We start from the raw sequence: 16,395 nt of genomic DNA, 5'->3' as shown, positions 1-16,395 counted from the left end.
CTTGCATCGCTGGGATGCCACACGCGAGCTGGTTCATGTCCCAGCTGCTCCATCCAGCTCCCTGCTTTGTAGCCTGGAAAAGTAGTCAAGGATGGCCCAAAGCCTTGGGATCCTGCATCTGCAGGGGGATATTGAGGAAGCTCCTGGCTCCTGGCTCTGGATTGGCTCAACTTTGGACATTGCAGCCACCTGGGGAGTGAACCAGCTAACGAAAGATTTTTCTCTCTGTCTCTCCTTCTCTCTGTATATCTGTCTTTCCAATAGAAAAACAAAATAAATTTTTTTAATAAAACAAATCTTAAAAACAAAAATGAACAATATTTATAAAATCACACAAAGTTTAGACAAACTAAGCAAATGCCCCCTTGGAATGTTAAAAAAAATTTTTCTTCAGGGCAAAGACGAAGAATTAGAATGTTATTTAACCACAACAAATTTATAGCACTCATCCAAAAACATTTATAAACTGCCAATACGACTGGATTCAGATTTTTAGATACTGGATGGCTGATGCATAAGTTAAGTTACTTGGGAACCCTAGATCCCACAGCAGAGCGCTTGGCTGGAGTGTCAGCTTTTCTGCTTCTCATCCTGCTCCCTGTTAATGCACCCAGCAAAGCAACAGATCGCTACTCAAGTGCGTTTCTGGATGGAATTCCTGGCTCTTTAACTTTAGTTTGGCCTTGCACCAAGTGTCCATAGCATTTGGGGAGGGAACCAGTGACTAAAACACTATCTTTCTCTCTCTTCCTCCCTACCTCCCTCCCACTCTATCATTTTGTCTTTGAAATAAAAATTTTAAAAATATTTTAGATATGATTCCATCTTAGGTCTCTAAAGAAAAGCAGCAGGTGTTTCATTAATTTTCTCAGTTTGCTGTTACAAAGCTTAATAGTCCATCTACAAATTAACTTAATAATACTTTGTGGTAGAAATACGTTGAATTAGATATTACTATAGGAATTAAAATAGCCCATTCTTTCTAAAAGGCAATTTGCAGATAATTATAAACAATATTGTATAACCAAACAATTTTACATGGTTAGAATACCATAAAATTGCTAAGTAGGAAAAAGTGAGTACAAAATTTTTTTTTTAAATCTTTAATTACTCAAAAGTTTTCTGACTTCATGCTTATGCCTTAAACACTTTGACACCAATTTTCTGCTCTTCAGCAAGGAAAACCCTCTTGATCCTGTCACGAACTCACTTAGTACACAAGAAGCCACCACAGGCCCTACTGACATGTTTTTTTGTCTTAGACAAACCTTATCAGTACTTCAGGTCTTGCAGCACGAACCCTTCACAGTCAGCCTGGGCATATGCCACATGCAGATTCTGGTGCCTTCCCAAACTTCTTGGTGTAAAACTACACATTTCTGTTCCCAGAAGTTTGGGCAGTCTGGTTTTGTCGGAGTTTTGATGGAGGCTGTATTGTAGGAAAGCTTACGGAGGTATGTCAAACACTGCAAGAGCCAGTGTCAGGGCTTAAATTTCATTTGTGTGTTAAAATTATATATGCTTCTAAAACTTTAAAATCTGAATTTTGTAATGCAACACATGTGCAAGTACAACTCTGAATATATACTTTCCTAATGAGGCTCTAGAAGGAGAAACAACCAACGACTGAGGGTGTTAAAAGGGACTATGAAGAGCATCTCAGTATTTTCACATTTTAATTGAAACAATGTTATCTTGTTTGACTGTTAGAAACATGTCAATACTTTTGCAATTAAGAAAAGAACTTTTAAAAATCTACATAATAAGTACATTTAAGATGATGAAACTTAGTATCAAAGTGTGTCCTCCAAGATAGTAACTTTTTTAAAAACTTATTTATTTTTATTACAAAGTCAGATATACGCAGAGGAGGAGAGACAGAGAGGAAGATCTTCCGTCAGATGATTCACTCCCCAAGTGACCACAACGGCCGGTGCTGCGCCGATCCGAAACCGGGAACCAGGAACCTCTTCCAGGTCTCCCACATGGGTGCAGTGTCCCAAAGCTTTGGGCCGTCCTAGACTGCTTTCCCAGGCCACAAGCAGGGAGCTGGATAGGAAGTGGGGCTGCCGGGATTAGAACCGGCACCCATATGGGATCCCGGGATGTTCAAGGCGAGGACTTTAGCCACTAGGCCATGCCACCAGGCCCAAGATAGTAACTTTTATAAGAAAGGCAGTTAACATTAAAGCAGTTAAAGCAGAGAAAATCTGCAGTTGCCAACTGAATATCACCAGTAAAAACAAACAAAAAAAAAAAAAAGAAAAGAAAAGAAAAGAAAAAAGAAACAGAAAGAAGTAGGCATATGTTTAAGACTTCACTTGGAATGCCTCATCCTAGGTCAGAATACCTGGTTCAAATCTTGGCAATTTTTGTGATTCCAGCTTCTTGCTAATATGCACCCAAGGAGGCAGCAAGTTTTAGCTCAGGTACTTGGGTCCCTATAACCTAAGTATCAGACCTAGATTGAGCTCTGGAAAAATTAGGGAATAAGCCAGCAATATGGGATTTCTCTCTGTGCTTTTCAAAAGCTAAAGTAAGTTGTCAAACATTGTTTATGTATATTTTTTTAAAAAGAAGACAGACCAGCAAAGTAGCCTAGCGGTTAAAGTTTCTACCTTGCACATGCTGGAATCCCACATTGGCACCAGTTTGGGACCCTGCACCTTCATGAGAGACCCAAAAGAGCTTCCCGGCTCCTGGCCTCAGATTGGACCAGCTCCAACTGTTGCGGTCACTTGGGGAGTGAATCATCAGACAGAAAATCTTCCTTTGTCTCTCCTCCTCTCTGTATATCTGACTTTCCAATAAAAACAAATAAATCTTAAAACAAACAAAAAAAGAAAGAAATCATTGATATCAGGAAGCCTTTGACAAAGGCACTAAGATCAACATGCCCCTTTTGTGTTAAACTTTTTTTCTACTCTTTGGGAAGAAGAGTAGCTGAACATGACGAACCAGTGCCCATATGGGATCCTGGGAGTGCAAAGCCAGAATTTAGCCACTGAGCCATTGCACTGGATCCTTGTGTTATTCTCGTTGCAAGCATCTGGAGGGTGACTCAGTAGATAAAGATTTCAGTTTCTCTATTTTTCAAATAAATAAAATTAAACTAAAATAGAAAATGTATCCAGCAAGTTTCCTCACTATATAGTAAGTTCCATAAAGGGAGAAACTGTGTTGAAAAGCCTAGTTTTCCTGTAGGCTTGGGATAGGTATACAACTAAAGTTCTTGGTAACTACTAAAATGTTATTTTGTTCTTGCTGGAGGGCACAAAATGAAATTTGGAACTGTTAAGCCTTCTGTACCTTTGTTTATAGAATTCTTACAAGAAATAAAAAGTAATTATACTCTTTCAAAAGATTTTCTACTATTGCCACAACGTTGGAAATTTTTTCAACTAAACATTCTTTTGCTTTTCTTTCATTTTAACCAGGTAAGAAAAACTACACAACATTTATTTTACTGGGTAACACATTCAGCAATTAAAATTGGTGATTGGAATGGATTTGATATTTTTTAATTACATTTAACATTTTCCCCCATTTGAGATGGGAATAAGATTAAAAATTTTTAATTCACTATTGTGAGTTGGGTTGCTATAAACATTGGAGAACAGATAACTTTCATATATTGATTTCATTTCCTTAGGGCAAATCCCAGGAATGGAATGGCTGAGTCATGGCATGTATCCCTTTCAACTAGGTAAACAATACTAAAATTTAAATTTTAAAAGGTCTGTACAGGTCCAGTAACTTAGCTAATGTCCTCGTCCTGCACACCCACATGGGCGCTGGTTCTGGTCCCTTTGGCCCCACTTTCCATCCAGCACCCTGTTTGTGGCCTGGGAAAGCAGTCGAGGATGGCCCAAACCCTTGGGACACTGCACCCACATGGGAGACCCAGAAGAGGCTCCTGACTTCAGATCGGCTCAGCTCTGGCCACTGCGGTCACTTGGGGAGTGACTAAACAGAAGAGCTTCCTCTGTGTCTTTCCTCTTCTCTGCATATCTGACTTTCCAACAAGAATAAATAAATCTTTTTTAAAAATGCCTGTACATATCCTTAGCACATTTCTTAACTGGATTGAGTTTTTCAGACCCTCATATGTCCTAGATGCTAATCCTTTATCATTTGCCTAGTTTGCAAATATTTTCTCCCATTCTGTTGGTTGCTTCTTCACTTAATTAGTGCCCTCGTTGCTACGCTGAAGATTTTTTTACCTTAATATTAACCTATTTGTCTAATTTTTCCTTTACTACCTGCACTAGACAAACATGTTTTATGATTTGCATTAATACAGAGAGGACAAAGAAATGTCACGTAGATGTGTAAAGTTGGCATTTTTAGATGGCTTATACTCCTTGTCTATACTCTTGAGAAATAGTGGGGTATTTTCCATTTAATATTTGCTGAATTCTTTATTTAGTGGAAGCTTAGGCTTGTGATAATAAAGAAAATTGAGGGACCAAGGCAATGGTTCAGTGACTAAATCCTCACCTTGCAAATGCAGATATCCCACATGGACACTGGTTCATGCCCCAGCTGCTCTGCTTCCCATCCAGCTCCCTGCTTGTGCCCTGGGAAAGCAGTCGAGGATGGCCCAAATCCTTGGGACCCTGCACTTGCATGGGATACCTGGAAAAACTTCTAGCTCCATAGCTCCAGCCGATGCAGCCACTGGAGGAGTGAATCAGCAGGTGGAAGATCTACCTCTGTCTGTCCTCTCAGGAAATCTGCCTTTCCAATAAACACATATACATCTTAAAAAAAAAAAAAAAAAAACTTCTAATTTCAATGTCTATTTAAAAACAATTTTTTTGGTCAACATTTCCTAATTGACTGTTCTGGGAAAAAATCCCCACAGCATTTCAATTCCCAAACATTCCAAACATTTCTTCATCTCCACAGAGACTAAAACATATGCTCACAGCTCTGACCCAGGAAGTTGGATGCCTGTTTGGGAACATCACTCTGAAAACAAAACTTACGTAGGGATGTGAGATTCTTTCTTCAAATCAGAACATATCCTTGCACAGACAGCTGCTGAAATCTACAGAGACTTTAGAATCCTTGTAATTACTTTCCTAATTCCTCTTTATTTAAAGTGGTAACAAAATCTGAGGGCCCTAGAAATTTTCACATCTTCAGGTACCAAGAAATCTTCGACTATACAATGTTTTCTCATAATCCTACTTGACAGATTCAAAGTTAAAAAGACAACTCCAGTCCAGGCCTGGTGCAGTAACCTAGTAGCTAAAGTCCTGGCCTTGAATGTACTGAGATTCTATACGGGTGCCAGCTTGTATCCTGGCGGCCCTGCTTCCCATCCAGTCCATGCTTGTGGCCTGGGAAAGCAGCTGAAGACAGTCCAAAGCCTTGGGACCCTGCACCCGCATGGGAGACCCAGAAGAAGCACCTGGCTCCTGGCTTCGGATTGGATCAGCTCTGGCTATTGAGGCCACTTGGGGAGTGAACCATCGGACGGAAGATCTTCCTCTATGTCTCTCCTCCTCTCTGTATATCTGCCTTTCCAATAAAAATACATAAATCTTAAAAAAAAAAAAAAGACAACTCCAGTATACCTGCTTACCACAAAACAAACAAAAAAAACAAAAAAGAACAAAATACCTCTGTATCATTTCTGGTGGTAAGCTACTTAAACCTACCTGAATATTTACAGCCAATTGCCATTCTTACTGCGAAAAATGAATACAACAATCTACTTTCCTGCAACTCTTATCCTATAGTACCTATAATAAATCTGCATCATCAACCAGCCTTTCAGTTAGGTGAAGGTAATTATTATCTTTCATTATTTTCCTCACTCAGGGAAACTGGAATGAAGAGTCTATAGAAATCTGCCTATCCCTAATGACAGGTTATCCAGACCACTCTCCACAATGATTACTCTGTAATGGAACATACACAACATGACCTTATGTTGAGGACTGGGACCACTTTACTACCTTCCTTATCTTAGCCACTATATTGCCGTTAAAAAACAAAACAGGGCCCGACGTGATAGCGTAGTGGTTAAAGTCCTCGCCTTGCATGTGCAAGGATCCCATATGGGCGTTGGTTCTAATCCCAGTGGTCCCACTTCCCATCCAGCTCCCTGCTTATGGCCTGGGAAAGCAGTCGAAGATGGCCCAAAGTTTTGGAACCCTACACACTCATGGGAGACCTGGAGGCAGTTCCTGGCTCCTGGCTTTGGATCGGCACAGCACTGGCTGTTGCAGTCACTTGGGGAGTGAATCATCAGACGGAAGATCTTCCTCTCTGCTGAATCAAGATGGCAGAATAGGGTAAGGACACGTTTAAACGGACGGAAAAACATTTAATCAGGATGAAGAAGAGAGGACATTTTCAAGGAAATAGGAGAGGACAGAACAACAGCAGAGGGGTACCTGGAGACTGACAGACACAGGAAAGCAGCGGACACAGCAGTGTGGTGTTGCAGTGACTGATACTCCAGCAGCATTCAGCAAACAGCACAGCAATCTGAACTCCACCAGCAACCAGGTGGGAAGGGACTTTCACTGCGAGCTTGCAAAGTAAAGCCAAAGAACTGTCTGTCCTGCTGGTCCATTTGATTTGACCAGGAGCAGAGACAGAGCAGCAGATCACAGACGGGCAGTGCGAGAACAGGGTGGATCTCATAGCCCAGTCAGCACCCTAGAGCTGAATTGGGCGCCATTTTGCGTAAGGAGGCAAGGGAAAGGACTGAGCATACACAGAGCTGAGAGTGAACTCTTTTCTGACTCAGTGAACTGCAGCAACGTGGCATTCTATAGGTTCCACCCAAGACAGGTATGGGTAGTCCTCAGACCTGATGGCCAACAGACCAAGAATTTCAGTAGTGGTACGTCAGGTGCCATTTTGGGCACTGTGGCAATAGCTTTAGGATTGCAGGTGACAACAGTGAACTGCGCATGTGCTGATCTCACGAGAACTCACTGAGTTCAGCGAATTGCACTGGTCCCACAGGAAAATAATATCGACTGTGGCATCATAGGGGTCAAAACAGGTCCGTGTGGCAACCAGACCTAATGTCCAACAGGTTCCAACAAGATCGGCACCACCAACAACCTAGCTATATAGGACTCTTGGTGTCTCCTAATCCTGGGACCTGCTCCATCCGGAAGGGGGAGAAAGGTTGCAGAGACAACAATGCAGCCTCAGCACGGTATCACAGGAGAAGGAGAGTGGTGAGCCAAGAGCTGGGGCTGTGAAGACCACGGTGGGACTCTAACATAAGAACCCAGATCTGGAACTCGCTGGAGGTTGTGGCACAAGTGGCTGCAAGCAAAAAGTTGTGTACCAACTGCAATAAGTAAAATTGCATTGTAGACCTGTGGGTGACAGAGCTTAGAAACCTGCCCCAAGGAGAAAACTCTGCTAACCGGAAGTGCAATGACCAAGAGCAAAAGAAGAGACAAAGGCACAATGAATATTACCGAAAACTTCCTTGCAAAGGAGCAAAGCCCTATGCCAATCTCAGCGTTAAATGAGGAAGACATCAAGAAAATGGGGCATACAGAATTCATAAAACTCATTTTAAAGTTTTTGATCAAAAATGAGAAACACATACAAGAGTTCAAAGAATTTAAGGAAGGAATAAAGCAAATCAAGGCTGGTATATCAGAAATGAAGAACACAGCAGAGCAAATTAAAAGTACAATGGAGAGTCTCCAAAATAGAATGAAGCAAGCAGAAAAAAGAGTCTCAGAATTGGAAGATATTTCCTGTCACCAGGGGGAAACAAACAAAAAGCTGGAAGCAGAGCTGGATCAGGCCAAAAAAAGTATTCAAGAATTGAAAGACACTATTAAGAGGCCCCATGTAAGAGTAATGGGAGTCCCAGAAGATGCAGAAAGAGAGGCTGAGTTTGCAAATGTATTTAATGAAATAATAAAGGAAAATTTCCCTAATCTAGAGAAAGAATTGGGAACCAAGATCCAGGAAGGGCACAGAACTCCCAACAGGCTTGATCAAAAGCAATCTTCACCAAGACACATGATCATCAAGCTCTCTTCAATTGAACATAAGGAAAAGATCCTTAAATGTGAACGTGAAAGAAATCAACTGACATATAAAGGAATGCCAATTAAACTCACAGGAGATCTCTCACAGGAAACTCTACAGGCAAGAAGAGAATGGAGTGACATATTCCAGATTCTAAAAGAAAAAAATTTTCGGCCCAGGATAACATATCCAGCAAAGCTTTCTTTCGTCTTTGAAAATGAAATAAAATTCTTCCACAGTAAAGAAAAGTTAAAAGAATTTGCCTCTTTCAAACCTGCCCTATAAAAGATACTTCAAGATGTTCTCTTGACAGAGAAGAAGAATAGCACCTACCAAAACCAAAGGCAAACGGGAAGAACATCCCAGTACAATGACAACAGAAGACTAAACCAATGAACAACCCATTCCTAAAATGACAGGACCAAAGTACCATCCATACATGTTAAACTCTGAATGTCAATGTCATAGATTAGTAGACTGGATTAAAAAACAAATGTCATAGATTAGTAGACTGGATTAAAAAACAAAACAACATCTATTTATTGTCTAGAAGAGACACACTTCAACAAAAATCAGCGGAAACTATATCGCATGGATTTTGTTGTTTTCTGTTAGTTTCATCTCTTCACAACACTTTCTTCTGATCAAATCATTCAATGACTCATATACCATACAGCAGCATCATTTTCTTCAAGGTTTTTGATTTTCATCTCTTCAGCTACACGTTAGTCATTTAGTAGCATGTTATTTAACTTCATGGTGTTGTTAATTTCTTTTTGTTCCTGTTGTTGATTTTGTTTTGTGGCTTTTCATTTAAGGGGATGTATAGTAGCTGTGTAATGCAGACTGTCATATCTAGTAACATGTCATTTAACTTCATGGCATTGTAAATTTCTATTTTTCTTTTTATTGCTGATTTTGTATTATGACTTTTCATTTAAGGGGATATACAGTAGCTGTGAAATGGAGACTAACATCCAGATGTGAGGATACAATGTAGTATGCATTTCTACTTCCAGACAAAGCCAGACTTGCAATGAAACTGTTCACTATATCTTGACAATAGGATGCTGGATTGATATGCTGGACATATTACTAAACTATATGTTTAGTAATGATATGGAGGAACTAAGTGGTGGGGGGAGGGAATTGGGGAGGGGATAAGGGCAATGCCAGGAGCCTATGGAACTGTATCATAAAATGATAATAATAATACAATGTTAAAAAAAACGTATTTTTTGGCAGTCACATCACACTTGTAAGTTGGTGAACATGCAGACATCTAAATCACATGCGACCCAGCCCTGTATACAAATGAAACTACACAGAGGACGTTACTTTGATCTCAATTAAGTTTCACCGCAATAGTTTTAGTGCAATATTCAGTCTATTTTTTCATCATATACTGTGTTTGTTATCCTTCTCAGCCTTATGCTATTTATAAACATGAAAAGTAAGTTTTCTCTGTCTTTTCTGCATTGATTAAATAACCCAGAGTTAAATGTAGATTTACAAAATAAGCAAGGCTTCTTTTACTATTGAGATGATGTATAAGCATGCTGTCAGAACTTAGTTTCTGTAATAATTCTGTTCTTAAGCTATGCTCTTCCATTTTCATCGCTGGTCATAGGTGATACTCCAATTTTCTGGGCTCTCCTGAACTTCAGGGTATAAACTTCATTGTCTCTTTTTGCTGTATGACATATGTATTTGTAAAGCAACTGAAATTCTTTTTTTTTTTTTAAGCAAGGCAAAGCATATGTGTGGATTTTTTAAAAAAATCAATAGCTAAATCAACATATGCTGCATGTGGCTAAAGTCATTTCTAGCTTATCTACAAACAGTAAAAGTCCAAAGGCATTTTAAAATAGCCCATAAAGACACATTAAATGGTTACAGCCTCATTCTTTCAAATAGACAATCAAACAGACTGTATTCTGAAGACTAGTAACTAGTAAGCTGTTGGCAAAAAAACGATATTCACATGAGTAACTTCACTGCAGACAGAACCTACATCACTATGCGGTGCTGAGTACTTAGGGCAAAACAGTAACTCTTCCAGAGTCACTCAGTAATGTTTAGTACAACGTAGTCCCATAAGCTCTCACCTTATTACAGGAGTATAATGCCTCCTAAAAAAAAAAGATTTATTTATTTTTATTGAGAAAGACAGATTTACAGAGGGAAGGAAATGCAGAAAAAGAGCCTCCATTTGCTGGTTCACTCCCCAAGTGGCCACAATGGCTGGAGCTGAGCTGATCCAAAGCTAGGACCCAGGAATTTCTTTTGGGTATCCCACATGGCTGCAGAGTCCAAATGTCCTATTCCATCATCTACTGGTTTCTCAGAGAATAAGCAGGGAGCTGGTTTGGAAGTGGAGCATCCGGGACATGAATCAGGACCCAGATGGGATGCCAGCGCTTGAAGGTGGAGGATTAGTCAGTTGAGCCACAGTGACGGCCAGGAGTATAACTTTTAACCAAACCAAAAACAAACCATACCAAATGCTTTGGTGGGGGGAGAGGGAATAGACACACATTAAGTAACTACTATTTTTTTTTTCTTCAAAAAGAAGCACCTTGGGCCCTGCAGCGTGGCCTAGTGGCTAAAGTCCTCGCCTTGAAAGACCTGGGATCCCATATGGGCGCCGGTTCTAATCCCAGCAGCTCCACTTCCCATCCAGCTCCCTGCTTGTGGCCTGGGAAAGCAGTCGAGGACGGCCCAATGCATTGGGACACTGCACCCGCGTGGGAGACCTGGAAGAGGTTCCAGGTTCCCGGCTCCGGATCGGCGTGCATCGGCCCGTTGCGGCTCACTTGGGGAGTGAATCATTGGACGGATGATCTTCCTCTCTGTCTCTCCTCCTCTGTGTATATCTGGCTGTAATAAAATGCATAAATCTTTAAAAAAAAAAAAAAAAAAAAAGAAGCACCTTAACTCAGAATGCCCTGGAGGGGCACATAAGAGTTCATAATAAATTGCCTTTAACTAACTAAAAAGGTCTTAGTTTTTGTCTTAGCATCTAAGGCAACGGATTAAAAGCTTCAGGAAAATGATTTCACAGAGTACAGCATCTGACAATCCAGATGCAGAAATGGATAGAGTGATAGCAAGGGAAATCTAAGGCTTATCCTACTGTCTCATACAAATATCTACCCAAACTAATCCCCTAGCTGGTATTGAGGACAAGAGCTCTTTATCTCCAGGATAATGTTTGCCATTAAACACAAGGCAGTTTCAGGCATTCAACTGTCTCTGTCCTAACCTCTTCCAAGCAGTCAGACTAAACCGCTTTAACCAGAGGCTTCAAAATCTAACTTCACAGGTAATTCTATAGAATCTAATACTGAAAATCAGAATTCTCCTAACTGCCCACAGAGAAATTAAAAACGATGAAAAACAAGGGGCCCTGGCTAAATTAGCTCTAAGATCTGGTCACAAAGCCCTTGCAGCTAGTAGGCAAGATACCTAACTTCGTAACTATAAAGTGTGTACAAAACACTGGAAAGCTGTGCTCCTTCAGGGAAACCGCCCAGAATGAAAAGTTATGAACCTTTTCTCACAGCTTCTGTGTCTCAATGCTTTAAGGTTACTCATCAAAACATATTATCTTTTCAAGATCTCCTACTTGTTATTATAACAAACATCAAACTTTTAAAAATGACGTTCTCCTTGATAAAAAAAAAAATAACCTCTCAATTTAGGCATACCACAACTTTGGGCAGTAATGGAAATGCTATAAATCCTGATTTGGTGTTAGTCACACAATTGTACACATCTGTCAAAATTTACCCAGCCAATGCATGAAATAGCTACATTTTATTCTGTATGAATTATACCTCAACAAATTAAGTTTTAATCCTCCCTAAACAAATTTTTAGCCTGTTTTTTAATCTCTTCAACTGCTATTACATCTACTTAATCCCATTTCTGACGGTCTTTTTAGCTTGTTCATTAAAAATTCTGAAGCAATGTGCTAGGTCCTGGAGATACAGCTAATGCGCTCCCTCATTGCCTCCTGCCTTCTATCCATCAGCAGAAATCTCTGGGTCACTACAAATCTTGTTCGTCCCCATCTTCACTCCCATGGACCCAATAAAGCACCTTCAAAACTACACAGCATTACACTGTAATACTGTCACCTTCCACCTGCTTGGCTGGTCCATTTCTAAAGGTCCTTACCTACTCTTCCTTCCTTTTTCCACAACTGAAACCGAGTCATTTCTGTCCACTTCCTCATTCTGTAGGTGTACATGCGTGTGTGTGTGTTACTGCCCCCCTGTGTGTGACACATTTTTTAATTGATGTTAATATAGTTTATTTATAATTCATTGTGATTTTTTCAACTCATACCTATTTGTATTTAAAATTTTGTGCTTTTTTTCCTTAAAGAAGTTCACACCCATCCCCATCCTCCCAAGTCTTCTTTTTTTTTTTTTAACCATTATCATTTTATGTTACAGTTCCACAGGCCCTGGGATTTTCCTTACCCTCTCCCCAAGTCCCCTTTTCCCTCTCCACTGAGCTCCCCCATTTTATTACTATAGTATTGTTCATCATAAACAATCATATGTCCATCATTGTGAGAATAGACAATGGCAGAGAGTCCAGCATTCTATTGTCAAGATAGAGTTAACAGTTTCATTGGGAGTCCATCTTTGATCTGGAAGTAGAGATGCATACTGCATTGTATCCTCACATCTGGATATGACAGTTTCCATTACATAGTTACTATACATTACCTTCAATGAAAAGCCACAATACAAAATCAACAACAGGAAGAAAAATAGAAATTTACAAGGCACATTTTTCTCCTCAGGGCTCTTACCCATTCCTACAACCACAACTGTCAATTCTGCACTTACAATTTCCAAATATCAACCTAAATGTTATTCAAAGTGTGTTCCATGGACCATAATTTCAGAATCAGCATGGCATGATGTGAAAACACAGATGTCTAAACTTCATTCTAAATGTACAGAATTCCCTTGGTTACTCTGAGCAGTAACTTTTGAAAATGTGCAATATTTGATACCTATTATTTCACTCTTACTGCACGTTGGTGATATTTAGGAATATGAACAGTCTTCATGCTCACTGATAGCAGTATGACAGAAAAATACCTAGAATCCAAGAAGCCAACCTAATTTCAGAAAATCAAAAACCACAATCAATGATAAGACGTTATTTGGACCAATAAGACTTCTTAAATCTCCGTAACTATTCTGTATTTATTATTTTATTCTCTGCCTCCAATGCTGATTAAAATATGAATCATTCAAATGAAAAAAAAACTGAACTTATTTTAACAGCAAAGCAGCAGTAGTGGAAACTATTTTACTCCAGCCCCAGAATTAAATTGAACCCAGTAGTTTTAAAAAGTAAGGTAGGATGATTTCTGGGATCCTCCACTAGATCAAGAGATCCAAAAAAGAGTGGTTATGAGGTTTAACAGTGACTCTTTCGTGACCCTATCTTGAGTTAAAATTTCCTTGGAAACTAAGAGTTAGCACTGTGTGTAATGCATTAAACTGCTGCTTGGGATACAGGCACCCCATATCAACTGTCAGTTTTGGACTGGACTGCTTCACTTCCAATCCTATTCACTGCTAATACATGGAAAACCAACAGAAGACAGTCTGGGTTTTTGTTTCCTACCACCCACATCTGAAACCCAGATGGAATTCTTAGTTCCTGGCTTGTGGCTTGTGGCTTTGACTTGGCCCAGCACCGCCTGCTGTGGCCATTTGGGCAATAAACCAGCATTTAGATCTTTCCTCTCTCTCCCTATGCCCCTCTGCTTTTCACATACAAAATTTTTTTTTAAAAAATTCTTTGAGCACTAGTTTTATCTGTGCATTAGAATGTAGTTCCCTGAGGCTGTATTACACCATCAGCCTGCTAGTTGCAAAATCCCAAAGCCTTGCCCAAAGATACCTAATGCAGGTCATGTATCCCTTATTCAAAATTGTTGGAACAAGAAGTATTTCAAACGTCAAACTTTTTTGGATTCTGGAACACTTGCACACACATCAAGAAATAACTCAGGACATTACTCCAACCATTTATGTCCATATATGTTGTGGGCTAAGAAGCTGATTAGCATTGGGATGGGCAGGAACAGGAACTGGGCTTGTGGCTAAAAACACCTAGACTAATTGGACTCATCTGTATCCAACTTGCTGGCTAAATTAGGACTTGGGGGGAAGAGTATATAAGGAAAGGTGAAGGAGCAATAAAGAGAGACTTCCCAGAGATTTCTACCATCACTGATCTCCTGTCCATACTTCATCCCCAGACCCTCTCCCTGTCCACGTTACTGGCTCTGCTGGCTGGAGCACATATATACCTAACACACACAGCCTAAAAGCAACTTCATACAATATGTTTCATGCACTTGCTTTTGGATCGTGACTCAACACATAAGGTCAGGTGTGGAATTTTCTACCTATGGTATCATGCCAATGCTCAAAAATGCTGGATTTTAGGGCCCGGCGGCGTGGCCTAGTGGCTAAAGTCCTCGCCTTGAAAGACCTGGGATCCCATATGGGCGCCGGTTCTAATCCCAGCAGCTCCACTTCCCATCCAGCTCCCTGCTTGTGGCCTGGGAAAGCAGTTGAGGACGGCCCAATGCATTGGGACACTGCACCCGCGTGGGAGACCAGGAAGAGGTTCCAGGTTCCCGGCTTCGGATCGGCGTGCATCGGCCCATTGCGGCTCACTTGGGGAGTGAATCATCGGACGGAAGATCTTCCTCTCTGTCTCTCCTCTGTATATATCTGGCTGTAATAAAATGAATAAATCTTTAAAAAAAAAAATGCTGGATTTTAAAGCTCTTCATTTTAGTTTTCAGATCAGAGACACTCAAGCTGTAATATCTCTAAAAATTCCAGTACCATTATCTTTAATCCCAAATGAGTAGAGTCTTGAATGACAAAGTTTGACTGTACCATCTGGAAAGAATACACCAAAGCTTTAAATAAATCTCAGTCATCTTTTGCAATATAAAATGAAAACTACTTTTCTGATCACCACAAATAGCTTCTCCATTTCTTCTTCTAAAGATTTATTTACTTATTTGAAAGTTACAGAGAGATGATCTTCATCCAATAGTTCACTCCCCAAGAGGCTGCAACATCCAGCTTCCTCCGAGTCTCCCATAAAAGTGGCAGGGGCTCAGTCACTTGGACCATCTTTCACTGCTTTCTAGATCATTCGCAGGTATCTGGATTGGTGGTAGTGGAGCAGTCAAGACAAAGACTAGCACCCATATGGGATACTGTCATTACAGACACAGCCTTACTAACTAGACGCCACCAGTCCATCTCCCAACACGTAAAAAAGCACAAGCTACCATGAAGATGAGCTGGTTCTAAAATTGTTCTACCTTTATCATTGTTCCTTGTCATGTCAAACACTCACACATACATCCTCCTTCAGTTCCAAGAGTGAGCAGAGTTTGAACTGCTATTTTGGATAGAGAAAAACTACAAGCACTGACCTAGTGGGTGGCCAAACCCTTATCCCAACTCCCTGTCTCCCTGGTTTCTATCTCCCAGCCAGTCTCTCCAGTCCCTGAACACTGACTCATTTCTGTGGCTCATAAAACAAGGCTGAAGTGTCTGCAAGGTTAAAGTACTTCAAGAACGCTTTTACTGATACTAAAACCAAAGAAGTATCTCAAAGAGGAGAACCTCTCATGCTTTTCTCTATGCAACAGCTGCAAGGGCAGATAAGGGATCCTGTAGCGACAGACATTGGAATATTTCCTACACAGCTCTCCTCCAGGTGCTCAAGAAGCACCCAGAACCTTCCCTAACACAGTACCCTACTTCTTATCTTCCAGAGGTAACTTTGTCTTATAGCCTCACTTTTGCTCGCGATCTCTGCCTTTGCAATCTCAAAATGCAGAAGCAAACCCTGCCAAAGATCTAAATAGCAGAGGCAGAGGGCAGGTTTCTCCCCCAAGCAGGTCCACACCTGGCGTCCTCAAAGTGTGCTAGGATGAAGGACTACAAGCCTTGACAGGGCTCGATAGGGGCCAGCTTCTCCCTTCCCACCCTGGGGCCCCAAGTCGGACAGCTGTGCCACACACCACCAGGTGCTGCATCCTGCTTCCTTCGCCCCAAGAGGGGGGCTAGCACTGCATCTTACCGGGAAATGGCTTTCGCCAAGCCCTCCACAGCCCCCACACTTCACCATGTAAGGACATTAGCAGTCCTTCCTACTTCAATTTAAGAGATACGCAAGCTTGTGCACGTCAAGACTTATAAATGGCAAAGTCATGCCACGCTGGAGACTCAGCTGGCAGGTAATGCGGGTGACGACCAACTTTTTATTCTGTGTCTTCCTTCCAGATCAATCATG

General features: G+C 40.8%; 1 protein-coding gene and 1 pseudogene across 1 annotated transcript in view; both read right to left on the bottom strand.

Moving 5' to 3' along the window:
* Positions 1-16,395, bottom strand: part of UBR1 (ubiquitin protein ligase E3 component n-recognin 1) — a 124,052-nt gene that overhangs the window by 107,343 nt on the left and 314 nt on the right. The gene's annotated exons all lie outside the window — the stretch shown is intronic.
* On the bottom strand, positions 1,108-1,475 carry LOC105941931 (large ribosomal subunit protein eL34-like; annotated as a pseudogene).

This window comes from Ochotona princeps, chromosome 6 (assembly GCF_030435755.1).
Source record: "Ochotona princeps isolate mOchPri1 chromosome 6, mOchPri1.hap1, whole genome shotgun sequence".
NCBI lineage: Eukaryota > Metazoa > Chordata > Mammalia > Lagomorpha > Ochotonidae > Ochotona > Ochotona princeps.
The sequence above is the reverse complement of the archived record's forward strand: the minus strand, read 5'-3'. Positions and strand labels throughout refer to the sequence as shown.